This window comes from Chelmon rostratus, chromosome 8 (assembly GCF_017976325.1).
Source record: "Chelmon rostratus isolate fCheRos1 chromosome 8, fCheRos1.pri, whole genome shotgun sequence".
Classification (NCBI taxonomy): Eukaryota; Metazoa; Chordata; class Actinopteri; order Chaetodontiformes; family Chaetodontidae; genus Chelmon; species Chelmon rostratus.
Window position 1 is genome coordinate 24,925,478 of NC_055665.1, and position 16,431 is coordinate 24,941,908.

The 16,431-nt window shown below is 41.5% G+C and overlaps 1 protein-coding gene across 3 annotated transcripts in view; it reads left to right on the forward strand.

Moving 5' to 3' along the window:
• The window catches only part of oxr1a (oxidation resistance 1a), a 153,724-nt gene that overhangs the window by 14,937 nt on the left and 122,356 nt on the right, over window positions 1-16,431 (forward strand). The gene's annotated exons all lie outside the window — the stretch shown is intronic.

The window sequence follows — 16,431 nt, forward strand, 5'->3', positions numbered from 1 at the left end:
AAAATGATGCTTGATTTCAGGTCACAGAAAACCAAAGAACACACAAAACAAAGCATCATTATTTATTTAGGGTGAAGTCTGTGAAATATATGATTTGAGACATAATACCTTTACCTGTATCCACTTTTTAATCAATACATGCAGCTACCACGTTTCCAAAGAGGCAGACCCCGGAGACCCCTTTAAACTGAACTTTAAATAGTCTCACCCAGCCCGTGTAGGAAGTTTAGGAAGCCCAGTTTACAGTTCTCCTTGGTTGTGTGTACATTCTGTATTTTTAATGTGGCTTGTTATAGCGCACAGTCTGCATAAATCATTTATCACTCTGGCTTTTCTGGATGCTGACTGCAGGGTAGAAGTGGTCACATTGCTAAGCCACTATGTGTAAGGTGTGTTAGGAGGATCAAAACAAAATTCCTTCGGTTGTTTCTGTCCTGTTGTTTTGATCCTATGGAACAATCCTCATCTTGGGTTGGCTTATATTTAAGTATCTTAACTACTGGATCCATTGCTGAGAACAGCACATTCATTCCTACATCGAAAACGCAGATTAAATCTCTTGACTAATTAATTCCATGAATTGTAATTGAACAGTGAATATTGATTCAATAAGGTTATATTGTGCAGGCTTATAACTGTAAAACCTAATTTTGCTTTCACAGCCTTCAGCTATGTAACCGAGGGAGGTCCTGTGTAGAAACTGCAGCCTGCATGACTGTAGTTTCTCAACAAAAATAGAAACGATGAAGTATCGATGAACGATATCATCAGACGAGGACAAAATATCACAATTATATTCACTTTTATTTTATAATTTAGTCTGAGAATTGTCCAGAAAATGTATTTTTACATGTAGATGACATTTGAAATATACTTTTGACAAAGGAGATCACTCCTTATAGAGCTGTAGTGAGAGTAATACCACGTGGTGACTTTTCTTTTCAAAGCCAGAAATGCAAGAGTGTAAGAAATTAATTAAACTGTGTTTGTAGCAACAGTAACTAATGGCAATGGCAGTTTGTACTTAAGGCTGATCACTCTTTATTCTTTATTTGATTGGATGACGTTTATGATCAAAACCAAAAAAGATTTTTAGAGTGTAGAAATCTTTTCTGTGCCGATTGAAATCTGTCTCTAAATTTGCTTTGCTCTGAGGATTTAAAAGTTGAAGTGAAATCGAGGTATTTCCTGTGTGAGAGTTGGAAAGATAAAAGCAAACCGCCTGCAGTCCCCAGCCGTAACTGAAGAGAATTCTTCCTGTTTGCATCCCAAACCGAAGCTTGAGGACTAAAGATGATTTTTATTTTTGCAAATCTGTTCCACAGCACCTCCAGTTTTTAGTCCTCTGCAGCTGATCCTTACAATATCAGATGTTCACACTTGACCTTCCATATTCAAATACTCAGCTCTGCACACACACACACAGAGTTGTTATCTGCAGCTGAGCCCCTTAGATATGTGAAAAGGCTCCGTACTGATGGCAGCAGAATCCACACTGTAAGAACTACATGGTGAGATTAGACTGACATTCACCTCTCAGGGCCTGATTTATATTGACAGAGACGACTGGCCACCGCATCGGCGAGATATCCATCCCTCCTTTGCCTACACTTTGATAGTCATAGCTCCACATATGTGCCGCGTAAGGTTTATTATGCCTCTGCCCGCCGGATTTTCGAGGTCTTGTCCGTCTCAGTCTTGTGAACGCTTGAGGGAATTTCATTACCTTCGGTCCAAATGTTCACATGAACACACAATGTTCATCACACACGATTAGATTTAGGTGGGCAAAGGTCAAAGGTCACTGTGACCTCACAAAACTCATTTTTGGCCAAAACTCAAGCATTCATACACTAATTATGAGAAAGTTTCACGCAAATGTCTCATAGGATAAAATGATGACGTGATGATAGCTTGTATCTAAAAGGTCAAAGGTCAGCTTCACTGTGACATCATAATGTTTTTCAGAAACACATCTCTGGCCATTATTCAGCACCAAAACTCACATTTGGTGAGATACTGAGTTGGTGACACTAATCTTGGGCTTCCACCTTGAAGCTGTGCTGGTTGTGCAGCTGTTCTGTGCTGCAGGGTTGAAGATGTGTGTGAAGCATCCATGTTTCTACGATTTGTAGCTTCTTTGCAGCAGCATCCATATTTGAAGCATTGCAGTCCAGCACTTAATACATTTTATTAAATTCCTTCTCTACATATATTATGTAAGTCTGGACAGACATGAATGTACGCTGCAACCTGGCTGGTTGGTGGAAGCATACAACCAGCAACCAACATGGCAGTAATTGTAGCTTCAGGTCCACAGAAAGAATAAAGGCTTGTGTTTACAGCAGAAAGTTCCTGTTGTGCGACAGTGAGGTATAATGGGGAGGTTAAGGTATCGTAATGCGATGAGGACTGAGTGCTGTCATAATGCTGCATCCATCCACCTGTCTCCTCCCGGTGTGTGTGATCATCATACTGTGGGTGAGACGATGATTAAACCAAGCCAGCTCTCCGTCTTCAGGGAGCTGTGTCAGCGCAGTGGATGACACGGATACGCTCAAAATGACTATAATAGGCTGCCATCTTGAAATTCAAAGACCCCAAACCTCATTCACATTTTTGCTGAATATGAAACAAAGCATTTTTCTCCTGCTAAACTGCTGAAGGAAACATAAAGTGGAAGAGGAAATCTGTGTATCTGTCAGATTGCTGTGTGCTGTTGTGGCTTCATCTGTGGGTTTTTAATATTGGTTTTCCTCTTGGGTTCCCTCGAGTCATCTCCAACAACACGTGCAAGGCAGGAACGTAATTAAAAGTCTTCCATTCAAATTTAATCCGTCAAACGTCTTAACATAGCAGTTTACCTTTGATTTGAACGGAGCGAAGTGTGGAGCACACCGAAGGATAATACATCTGAAGCGTTAGCACTTTGTGCTCCTGACTTCGTTTAGTGTTCTCTCCTCCTGATGATATGAGCTGTTTGCTTATTATGGATAAACTGAGTGCAAGTATCCACAGCCTGATTGTTTGTGTCAACATGTGCTCATTAAAATGTAACTGGAGCACTGTTAATCCCACTCTTTCATTCTGGATGAGAGCCATTATGACGCGATGCACCACTGCATTGATTTGAGTTACACATTTGTACTCTACTCTCCATTTTGTCAGCTGTTTTTTTTCCTTTGTTTGGTTTTAGTCCAGTCTCAAATGACCTTGTTAGTTTTTGTCATATTTAGTCAACATTTTTTCTTCGTTATCTCATGAAAAACCCAGGTTGACTGAGCCACAATACAGCTTTCATAATGAAACATCGCCACCTTACTAGGAACAAACTATTTCTTCAGCCTACTTTAACCTACCTACCTAATTTCTTTGTGGTGAACATTAATGTTGGTGGGCCTTAATGTGTCTTCAGGGTTTGTGGGATCCTTACTAGCTATTTTATGGCCCCATTGCTTCCCTTTGAACAGAACAATGCAATTAGTTCTTTTATCAGCCTCATTTTAAGGAAAATGGGCCCAAATATAACCTTGTTTCTTTCTCCCAAGCCCTGATGTCTGTGGTAACCTCAACTTGCTTTGTGTAAAATAGTTATAAATAGTTGTAAATTAGTCCGGACTTTGCTTGTGGCGTGCTGACTTGGTGCGCAGCAAAGCAAACATAACTGCAGCATTGAAATTGCAGCATTGCACAAAGTGTGTCATCGTAGTTTTGGTTAACTGAATTAACAGTGTTCCTGTGGCTGCTTCTGCTTGTCAGCATTGGTCACTTCCATAAAGAGAGGAGGAGTGATTCTTATGGATAACTGCTGTTTTCTGGAAAGTGATGTCCAGAATCACAAGCACAACTTTAAGGCCTGGTTGGACAGTCGAACTGAATTGCCATTCTGTTATATTTTCCGACATTGTGTCGATTCCTTCGTGGAAGGGACTGATATTTCTTTTGTTTTTCCCAAACCAATAGCTAGCAAGTAGCTATTGGGCACTAAGCCAGCCACTGCTGTGCCTTACATAGCTCATGTGATCAGTTACAGGAAATGCTGCAGTCTGCTTTGTCTCTGTCTAGGCATAGGTTCTGATTCAAAAACAGCCGTAACAGACAGACATGCTGTCTGTGCCTGATTAAGCTATTTTAAAGCTCAGGCTTGATGAAGGAAACAAAGGTAGAACAGACGGAAGGTATTTCTGTCCATTCTGCAGTTTTGTTTGTTTGTTTGTTCACTGTAGTGGCCTTGTCTGTCCTGCCTTGCCAAGTTGTTTGAAAGAGCTCTGTGCAGTGCGATGAGGAATAAGTTTTGTTTCCTTTTTAGCATTTTTCCTTCTATCTTAACCAAAGTTATAATCAGCAGATGAATCCATTGTCAAAATAGCTATTTCATTAGTTGCAGTCCTAATTCGATTAAAGAATGATTTGTGCAAAGCTCTGATAGAACTGAGCACAAGACCACCTCTTTGAACTGAACAAATCAGAGATATGCATCGCTACTCCCATGTTAAGCAGGCCTGTCAACCCTCCTGGGATTCTCCCATATTTTACCCTTCTCTACTGCAAATCTCCTGTTGAAATATTTTCCTGTAAATCTCCCATATTTTTAACCTTTCTTCTTCAAAAAAAAGTCAGCTGTAACATTGATGGGAAGCATAATCACCCACTTAATGTGTTAGCCACATTCCCCGCCAGTACAGCAGGTGACAGTATGTAGAACAGTAGCTGTAACATCTACTGATGAGGAGTCAGTCAGTCAAACAGCATCTGCCAATAAAACAACTAGAAGGATAAATGTGAGAGGGATGGAGTTCCTTCCAATAACGCTTGTGCAAGTATCTCACCAAATGTGTAATGCTAAACAGATTTGAATGTGTCACAAGTATTACTGTGTGCTGCCAAGAGGTACAGAAACATGCTTCACCAGTGACAGTATTTATACAATCTCTGCCGTCCATTTTCATTGACAATTGAATGGCCATATCCTTCAAGTGTAGTCAATAAACTAAGTGCTGAATTTATCTGCCCTTTAGGGTTTTCATTTATGTAATGCAGGCATGTTCACAGCGTTTTACTGACCTCTGGCCAGCTGACTGTAGTCACTTAATGTAGGAAGTAGTGAAGTCAATCCTTGTTGCTCTGATGTTTTAAAGCAACTGTTTGCCTAGTGGTGATTTCAGGATTCACCTTGTGTAAATGTAAGGCATATGTAGACTGCGGTGAGGGTGGTGGGACGGCCCAGGGCGGGGTGCTGGAAAATTTTGCATATTTTGAAATTCCAGTGTTGGTGGCTATGAGGTTAAGTCCCATGTTAAGCCATGTTATCCAATCCTCTTATGTGATGAAAATAGAAGTGATTGTACCTGTATTGTCGTATTCCCCCATTACATTGTGAACTTGCACCATTTAATCTTAAACCAGATGGCGTTTTACTAAACACAGATTGTGTAATGATATTAACATTTGCCTTGATTTTCACTTCCAAAAAGGTAAAGCTGTGGCTCTTTTACTACCCGTGTAAAATATATTGTAAAGAAACAGGTTATTCCCTTAATACTCCTGACTCCGGGCAGCTTTGTAGCAACTTTTCCACAGGTGTTTCAGGGTATGTTCAGTGTTTATTTTTGTCGTATCTCCAAGCAAAAAGGTTTCACACATGGCTCCTTCTTTGTGAAGCAGTGTGGGTGGACAAGGATTCAGTTCAGGACCTAGAGGAATGTTGTTACCATGTTGTCAGCTATTTGACTAGGACTATTTACTCCAACCTTTCCTTTTCTTTACTGTTTTAATCTACATGCCATCTGCATGGATGCACCCTCCGGAGGCAACCCTACGACTGTGTTTCAGCTCTCAGAACACACTGGAAGTATTAATGATGTATAATAATATTCCCATACTTGCACAGAGTTCTGTTTGTAATTCATTTTTGTTACAATGCAGCTGAAATGGTGCTGGCTTCATGTACCTGCACAGCCTCAGTTTTGCCCAAGGTTGCCAGTTGAAGTCGCTCATCATCATCTCGTTGGCTCGGATGACTGTCACGAAGAGTCATTTGGTTTCCATCCTTGGTTGTCAGCCGTGTTGGTTCATCGATTCAAAATAGTGCCGCTCAGCTGTTTTTGGAAACTGTTGGGACAGGAACAGAGATTAACTGTCATGCCGGCAGCAGCTCAGACAGAGATCTTGACGGGACGGCGTGAAGGTGTCACAACTGGACCAGTAATTGCTTTCAGTGGGAGCTGTAATGCAATCACCACAATATGAGTTGTATTCATTAGTGGCAAAACGATAGACCTAAAGAGGGTTGTTTTGCCAAATCCACAGCTCTTCCACAATGGAGTCGATGTTAGCTGTAGCATGACTGGGATGTGTGCTAGACGTACTTTGTGGGATGCCCCATCACAGTGACAGATTGTGCCTTCCTGTGGTAGCTTCTTCCTAAGCCTCACTGATGCATCGCAAATAATCCAAACAGTGAAGAAAGGAAACATGTTTATCCATCATGGCGCACGCTCTGTCCATGATATGTGCCGTATGTCCTTGGCATACTCTTCTACTGTGACGACATAATGTTCATGTATGTGCACCTTCGCCCTCATCTGGACAGCAATCAATATGTCACATTCTCATCATGGTAGTTAAGCTTTTCATGACACTTTAGTAATTACAATCTTAACAAAATATCAGATCTGACATTGACCCCCCTCCACTTATATTGACCTTCATAAAGAGTAATTGGATATCTGACTGTCTGTACCTCTGAGCTGTTGATCGACATCAAGGGGCCTTGCACTTGATTACTTATGTATGCGGAGGAAAGAGAATGGTGTCTGGGGAGTAGAGTGCATGCTGGGATGTGTTAACCCCCTGCAAAGGCCTGCTGATCCAATCATGATGAACAGGCTGCCGTCCCGCGCCGCACACTGACTCTCCTTGGGGCGACCTTGAAGTGTGTTGCAACAGTGTGGCTGTGACTCAGTGCATGAAAGCCACACATTCAAAGACATTATCTCTCTTGCACTTTGAAGACTTGGTAATGTAATATACATTAGGTTGGGCTGGGCATGATTGATTTAGTTGAATACCAAGTGAGTTTTTGCATTTAATTAGACTGTAGCTGGCCATGGGAAGAAAGTTTCTGAGAGGCAGGCAGGTGTCCGTAATAATTCAATGACGGGACACTTCACTAGCCTCGGTCAATAATTTAACCATCTTTGTAAAGTTATGCACAAAGTATAATATGTTATACTGCAGATAACAGTAGCAACAGGACTTTTTAAATTGAAATTCTAGTTTCAAACAAACTTAGTCTTATTCAGTATTATCAGTAGTAATAACATTGCACTACCCAAAGTAATTGCTAAGATCTGGGAGCCAGCACGCTCACTAAAATGACAAAGAATGGGGCAGAGAACATGTCGGGCAGTAATGAGCCGTCAAGAAACTTCTAGATTAGCCGGAGTTGTTTCAAAGATCAAATGAAACTCTGCGTCCATTGAAACAGGACTGAACTCCTGGTTCACTACACTACCATATTTACCGCAGTTTGTACAGCTATACAGCTATGATGGAGGTTCACATAAAAACGTTCATCTACCTGAGAACATTATAGGTGGTCTTTGGTTCTGGTGTCTGTCCCTAATTGATAAAAGAACAAATGTTCCTTTTAAGACTCGTTTCAATCTGATGTTCAACAAGCAAACTAATCCATCATAGAAAAGACTCAGACAGACATACATAAAACTAATGAGATCAGAATGCAGTGCAGCTGCAAGATGTCAGCTGAGTAGGTCACAATGCGATTAGAGCTCTTTTCTGCATATCACTATCCTCACCTACATGTGAAACGCATATATATGCTGTGGCACAGGCACATTCTGTGGGACAGAGACACGCAAGAACAGGTCAATGGGGTAGACTCTGGTCACACTAAAAACACTATCACAAAGTGCATGCAGGCCTTGGATGGGCTGCGTGTGCTGTTGCAGCCTCAGTCCTCACAGTAGTACTGCTGACAACACACCCAGAGTGGACGAGAGGCGCCTGCAAGAACTATGTGGATATAATCAGTCTCAAGGCTAGTGACGTCCAAGTTAGTCTGTGCCTCTGCTGCTTAGTCTAACAGTGCAGACGGCAGCGGCATTTTGATCAGGCAGCCTTGGATGCTGCAGGTCCTGAACATAGGAAGTGACAGCATCAGTAACCGAGCCTGAGAACTGCTAAACTCTGCAGGATTGTGATGAGGAGTGGTCTTTCTGCTGACGCGGGGAAGAGGGAGGTATCAAATGTCAAGCGGCACATTAATTCTACTGTAAGACTGGATAAATATGCAGGACAGGGTTTTGTGTGCGTCAGTGTTTGTGCACCACAGCGTACTGTGTACATGTGCTCAGATGTGCTGAATGAATGGAAAAAGCTGAGTATATTTAAGTAGTTAAATTCCGTGATCGTCTTTTTATGTTGACCATTGTTCTTATACGTGTTGTCTGATTTATCGTTCACATCACCTTGTCTGCTCTAACTGCACACGTCAGTTTCTCTGTATAATGAAGGCATTGTTCAGTCTAACTTCCTTATTGATTGAAGGCAGTTGATTTGACTGACTCAACCACTCCATTGATTTTGCGTGCTATTTAAAGGGAGTTTGGTGTGGAGGTGAACGGAGCGCTGGTCGATAATCAGTGGCCACAGATGAAATCACAGCTCCTGCTGTGCTCGGACATGCAGATCTCCAGCTGAGCATCCACTAATCAGTTCTGTTCTAATTGGTGAGGCAAGTTTACAGCTTACTGCAGGTTTTTGGTGGTCGTGTTAAAATCCTGGCCTTGTGTGCGGTGCGGTCTCCTCTAATGATCACCAGGATAAACACTACCATGACAACAGCAGATGTATGTTGTGGCTGTCTAAAACACATGGCCTTGGTCCGTTTCAAGTGCACTTCAGCAACTACAACGACAGATGCTCTTCTCCCACTTTAATCACAGTAAAGTTCAGATTGCTACTTTTTCTATTCTGCTGAAAAATGGCTGTAACAAAGCAGCCCTGGCCTTTTTCAGTCTATAATTTTGGGAAATGCTGACCTCCATGCAAGTATACCCCACTAATATGCATTGTGTTCTCATCTGATGTGTGAGTTGGAGTTGTGTGGGGAAAAGGAACGGTTTTGAAAGTAGATTGTGGCACTTTTGCAGGGAAAACAATAAGAGCCCACTGCCACCAGTGTCTACTCACCACCTGAGTAGACACTGGTGATGTTTCAGAAGGCCTCTTGATGTGGGCAAAGCATTTAGCAGTGCTAATTTTGATGCACTTATTGTGTCACAAACAAGAGTCCAGTTGTTCTTTTTGCTCTACCGTCGCATGCTGCAAATGTCGTTCAATGCCACATTGCATGAAGCTAAAGTTAAACTTAAATGCATCAACTTGACGTCAGTAGCCACCAATTTAGCGTTGCACTCCAATGACGTTGTTGGACTCTGGCAGCGAGCCTGCGCTGTACACTGTGGCAGTCGAACATCTGCTACGGTGCATCATTCAACAGAAAGTAACTCATTCTTCACTCAAATCTTAATGTGCAAACATCAAACACAGTGTATGTTTTGGTGTGATTGAAGTGGACTTTGCTGTTTAGGGCTCGGCTGCTAGTATAGCAGGTTTGTCCCATTGCAGCGGGAAAAGGTTGACAAGGGCAGTTTTTGGGCCACACAACCAAAACAACTAGCAAAAAGATGCTAAAATGTTCCATAAAGTTGGGTGATTCTGAGTGGGTTTGTCTCCATCAGCGTCTTTTATATCGCACATGGTGATCTGAAGCATTGTTGATGCAAAGATATTGATTAGTGCAGCTACAAACATGAGCTAAGCATTTGCATTTCACATGTGAATGCAGACTGAATGTGTTTTCCACACAGTCTGTGAAACTGCATCTGTGCTTTCCATCTAACCTAGAAATGTCAAGTGAAGGCCCCTGAGATTCAACAAGTCACTGAGTCATCGCTCTGTTTTCGGGCTTTCCGTTCTAACATGTCAGTAATTCGTGGCATATATTGATGCTTCACCAGGGTGAATCCAGTTAATGTTTACTGCATCTGTATTATCAGGCGCTGTTCCCGGTACACCCAGTGCATTTTTGTCTTTATTCATCGCATGTGGCAGTGGGTAATCACAGTGAGTGGTTGGGGATGGGGTGTAGCTCCACCCAAAGCATCCACCTCGCCTCATAAACCACAACACCAACATAAAGAGACACTGAAAAAAGGTCACTATTTCTCAGAATTTAATGTGCATGTTTTCTCTTTGAGGCAGATAGTGTTATTTGTCCCACCCTCCTCCTCCACCAGTTTCCCACCCCAGCACTTGTCACTCATTTTGATGAGCTGTCTGCTACAGCCTCGAGCTGTCCACTTCTAGCTGGAGGCTATAAATCTACAAGGACAAAAAAAAAAAACAACAGAAGTGTTCAGTGTTTTTGAACAGGTCTTGTCCACTAGTCACGTTTCTTACTGCTTTCTCGTGTTGCTGTGACCTTTCTGTGCCTTACAGCTACACGTCAGGAATAAACACTATACAGCCCTGAAGCAGGATTTATGTGCTTATACACGTGACTTGACATGATATAAAACACAGGCTGATAATTTGTTATTTTAATGCGTGAATTGGTGCATGTTGTAACTTTAAGAGAATGAGGGTTTTTTTTTATTATTTTACAGTTGCATCTAAACTGAGACCTCTCAATAAGAGTATGCTGGGGGTGCAAAGCTAAGAAACAGCTATACGTATCCTCAGGAGCCTTAATCAGTTGAAATGCATTGCCTCACATTTCAGATCAATGTACAGAGGTTGAATGTCACCTGGTGAAATTGGTGAAAGTGAGCCTGCAGGCCATGGGCACCAGCTAATGAAATTTTGATGCAGCTTTATTTAGAACTATATTTTACAGGATTACGTTCCAGGCTCCGTTTCCTACTTCAAAGGCGAGCTTTCACCACTGCTGGGGGTGGCAAGTCTAGCTGCACCACTCCCCAGAATGGGAAGGTTCCTAACAATTTTGCGCTTGTTTTTTTTTTTCCCCCTCTTCTTCCATCATTCAGAGGGCTTTCAAGTGATCAGTTCTAATCTGACTCGCTTTATTTTTCATCCTTTTTCCACTTCACTCTCTTAATCCATGCAGTGAGATATACGGCGGGTTCGTGTGTGGCTCTCTCGATTAGATTAGATTAGTGCTTTCATCACTTGTGGCCAGATGAGAGATAGAATGTCTTTCCATGTAAATGCCTCTGGAGTGGTGGCAGCTTTCCCCCAGAATAAACACTTGAAGGGCTGCTGACGTTTGATCATGTTAATATTTCTGCTGCTCATATCCTAGAGTTGATGTGAATGCATTTCATTGGTTGGATATTGCGGTTGTCTCAACTTGTCAAACTGGCCTCCTGTGATCTCAGAGGCTGTGTAAGGTCCCGGTCCAGCCGTGTTCACAGGGAGGCTGCTGAGCCCACTTCCACTGCCCGCTTGCCCAGCTCCGGTTCTGGTGCCACATCCCGTCCTAAAAAGACTATAGAGGCTATAGACAATATGGATTGCAGTGAATAGATTTTCCAGAGTGACATGTTTAACTTGCTTGTTTCATCCGACCAACACAAGACCCGGAGATATTCAGTTTACTTTCTGTAGACAAAGATACTGAAAAATATATTTTCGATTGAAAACTGTAGAATTTTGATAATTGATTATCAAAATAGTTGCTAAATAAATTTGTTAATTTCATGCTGAGCAGAATCCTGGCAGATTAAATTATAATCCCCCAAGTATAGTCCGCAATGCATGCATATTAGACTTGACATGATTTAATCTGCTTTCGATCCTATATGCTAGACTCCTACTGCACACTGCAGTACCTGGCATATGATAAATATCCATGTTGTATCCAAGTACACTCAACCTTCCCCTTTGGCCTTCTCCCTCCTCATTCGACCTCTCTCTCCCTCTGATTCTGTCTCTTTGCATGTCTCTTGCCCTCTCTCTGTTCCTCTCCCTCTTTCTCCTCGTCCTCCTGCGGGATGGATGGTTTGCAGCTCAGCTGTAGCAGCTGGTGCCCCAGGAGATCGCTGACCCGGGGTGAACACCGAAGAAGAGTCAAATTAATGTTTTATTTCATTACTCACATTGAAACGCCATCAGTTCTCAATGTCATCCAGAGGGTAAACGCTGCTTACCCAGGGGGAACTGCAAAAACATCAACGGCACCGTCACAACACACACATTTACATCTCCAGTACTGGAAGCAAAGCTGCTGTTTATTTTAATTATTCTTTGTCTCTTGAACTATAACAGTTATTTGTAGTGCCAGCAGCGTCTTTTTCTCGTCCTCTCTTTATCTCTGAGGGTGCAGTATTATGTCACGCAAACAGATTTGGCCAGCAGTAGCCAGAGAGCAGCAGAGAGAGCACCTCTGGGTGGTTGAATGTGTTTGTTAAGCATGATAATTCACTGTGGGAGAGTGCCAGAGGACAAAAAAAGAAAACAACCACCACCATTTCAAAGAGAGTCTGCCTCTGTAACTGCGCAGTCTTTCTCTGTCTGGGCTTTCATCCTCGTGACTCAAATAATTCCAGATCTTATATAAGGACAGATTAAGAAAAAATAAATATACCCCCCACCACCCAACCCCCCCCAGGAAAAAGAGTGAGTCCAGACAAAAAGAGCTTCAAACAGTTAGGAGTCAGATATGCAGCATGTACGCCGTCTCCCACTGCCGGGGCATCTAACTCAATTTGCTGACTGCTGTGACATTTTTGTGATTGTGGAAAAGTGCAGTGGCTGAATTTATTGTTGCAGGGCCTCTGCTTTTTTTTTTTTTTTTTTTTTTATGATGAATGCACTCTGAGCTCATCCTTATCTGGCAGGAAGCTTTAAAACATGAATCATACCATTTGTTTTTCTGCCATTTCCGAAAGTGACCAGCTGACAATAGCATCTAAGGATAGCAACGTGGGTGATGGTGACCAAAGAGTGCTTCAAACGAAGGAATTCATATAAATGTGGCACATGAGAATGAATTAAATCACTCTCACTGTTAATATAATTGAAATATTCTGATACATATATAATAAAGCCATCAAGTCAAGATAATCCAGTCAAATAGGAGATTTGTCTCAATCTGTGAAGGAACAGTTGATCCCTCACTACAATAAAAAATACTTAACATGTTGTATGGTATATATGGCACGCATATATCATGGTCTTACCATTCATGTATTCATCACTTGTAATTGTAAGTGAAAGAGATGTTACACATGTGGCGGATATGTAATAGCCATACATGGTTTTTCATATACGTACAACCCACTGGATACATTTGGATTGTGCTGCACAGACCCATAGACGTCACATCAGGTTACTTCTAACATTTAGGATGATAAAAGATAAATTCAGAGCTGCACTTTGTTGTTTTTATGAGTGAACTTGTAGCTACTGTGTGATCAAACTTTATTTCCAACATTGAAACAAAGAAATGATTCTTTTAGACAAAAATGCGTAATTAACTTGCTTGCCTGTTTTTTAGTTTGAGACAGTAAGTCTATTATTAATGGTGTTTCTATAAAGAAGGTCCATAACTGGTTAATATACTGTGATACCTAACAATTATTTGATGTATTTAAGTTCTTTGAGGTAAATTGTAGCCTCTGTTTTGTTTTTTTGTTTTCTTTCATGTGACAATTTAATTGGCAAATCATAGAAATGAACATTTGTGTTTACAGGCACATTTTACGGTACAGGCTAATCCTGGCTGCAGGGAAACAGTACTGTCTTGTTTTAGTGGTAAATAATTTTGGATACATGATTGCAAATGTCATATTAGAAGGTTAAAACACTATTATCGAATAGGGCCAATATCACCATTGTTGCTCACATGATCAGACACTTGGTTTGTAGGTTAAACCACTTGGACCTGATTGGCTGTACAGCCTGTAGTGGTTTCTAGCAGACCATGGTATGGGCTTGACTTTGCAGGTCTCTGTAATGGATGAGGAGGAGATATAGTGGTCTCAGAGCGCCATTAAAGTCTAAAAGCCACAAGCTTCTCTTCATTGAGAGGTAACACAATGTGACACTGACTCTGATTTATCGCTTTACAACAGATGGCATAGTAAATTTTCAATGACATTACTCAAGCTAATGGCAATTGCTTCTTCTTATGGAAGAACCACTGTTGGGAGCATTCAAAACAAATGCAGATTAAGGCGCAAAACCGAGCAAATGAAGCATCGTCATGAAGCTGACACATTGCATTCATGACAGCTCCAGCTCCACACGGCTCTTTTAGCTGATTGCATTTACAAAGAATCAAAATCAAGGCTGTTACCAATCTCCAAAAGAACTACAGGTTCAGTCTTCACGGGTTCACTCTTGACTTAAAAAGCCTTTCAGCCACCTAACACAAACTCTCTCTCGCCCAGTTGCCGGTATAAAAGTAGAATTTGACACGCAGTGGAAGAGTTGTAGAGAAATCAGAGCATTGAGACATTTCCATGGTGAGTGTGGGTATTACAGCGGAGGGAAGAAGGTGCCAGTTTTACTCATTTTACACAGGGTTCACAGGAAGGCTAAGGTAGCAGCCTCGATGGCACGCCAGTGCTCATCAGCCTCCTACACGGAGCTGCCTGCTCGCTCCACTTACTCTGTGTAGCCTGCTTTCTCCTTTACCTCATTCAGCCCTGAAGTAGTGCAGCTAAAGTGGCCTGGAAGGCTGGAAAAGTGGGACCATGTGCTCTACTGTGCCTACATTCTGTTATCCAGAGAAAGGACTCGAGAGAGAGGTTTTGCGTTGAACCAACTATAGCCGGACAGGTTTTTGTGAAGGAACACAAAAAACAGCTGTTAGAAACATGATGTACGTATGAGTTTGAGGCCCGTGACACATTTTATATCACACTTCGTTTGCAGCTTTACACTGAAGAACATATGCAGGGGACTTTGAGAGAAATTGCTCTAAATTTGGAAATAGGCTTTTTTGCAGGTCAATGAAATTGTGCCCCTAAAACTTCCCCAGACTCTCTCTCTCTCTCTCTCTCTCTCTCACACACACACACACACACACACACACACACACACACACACACACACACACATCCACACACAGTCATGTTTCCATCACTTTTTTGTGGACACTACATGGACTGATTCATTTCTTGGAGACTCACCATATTGATAACTGTAACCACTACTTGCCAACCGAAACCCAAATCTTCACCCCAAAATGTAATGATTTACATAATATTTTTTCCCCATAAAGAAGCTGAGTCCCCACAGTGCTATGAAGTAAACAGATATATGTCCCCACACGAGTAATACACAGCCACACGTATATATAGTCATCTTATTTTAAAGTTCCACTGAAGCAACTCTAAATGATTTCTGACAAATCTACCCAGTGGTACAGAGGCGTCTTAAAATAAACTGCCCTTTTCCCTCCATCTCTTCCTGACTGCTGCTGAATTCAAATCACATCTCCCCCCCTTTCCTAAGCTCTGTTGCCTAAGGTTGGGCCTGTGACTCATCATGAAAGAGAGTTAGATAATGTGGTGCCGGCCTGAACACAACGCAAACACGGCATACATAGAAAGAAATACCACATTAGAGCAAAGAAATATGGTCAAGTTCGAGAAGTGAGTGCTCTGTGGACAGTATGTGAATGCACATGAGGTGCAGCCTGCTGCACCGCAAAAATCATACTAATGAGGCATATGTGCACAGGAGAGTTAGGAAGAGCTGATGGAAGGCATGGCGTGGAAAACACATATAACTACTTCATAAGACAGCTACAGCTCCGGGCAGGTTTATCATCGCTCATCAGGTCAGGAAACAATTGTGATTAATAACATGATTAATAATAATTATTTATTACATTTAAATTCACATTTTCCTGGTCATATAATTTAAAGGTTAATAACCCATGTGTCAAGTTAATATATCATGACTATAATTTATTAATAATCTAATACATTATGAATGTCCTCACTCTTAATTGCAAGCGTTGAACCAAATCAAGTCAAATGTCATGAAGTCTATGAGAAAAAAATCCAAAATAAAAACAGCTATGTGTGTATTAGAGGAAACAACATGGCTGAATCCATCTGGTTTGTGAAATCATATGCATGAAGGAAATATTGTTCAACCTTTACGTATTAATTTGAGTAATGATGAATTAAAAGGTAAATTCTTTTTTTGTGTCCTTGACATCATTAATGCTAAACTGTCATTTGTATCTCCTCCAAATGCAGCACTAGTTTGATTGATTTAATTTGGGTATTTTCCTGCAATTATGCTCCTCATTTGATGTTATGCAGTGCGTAGTTCACGCTATACTGCAGTGCACTGTAAATAAGCATGAAACACCTTAGATAAATCATGTTACAGGAGAGGTGCCCCTGAATTTCCCGGTTGTCG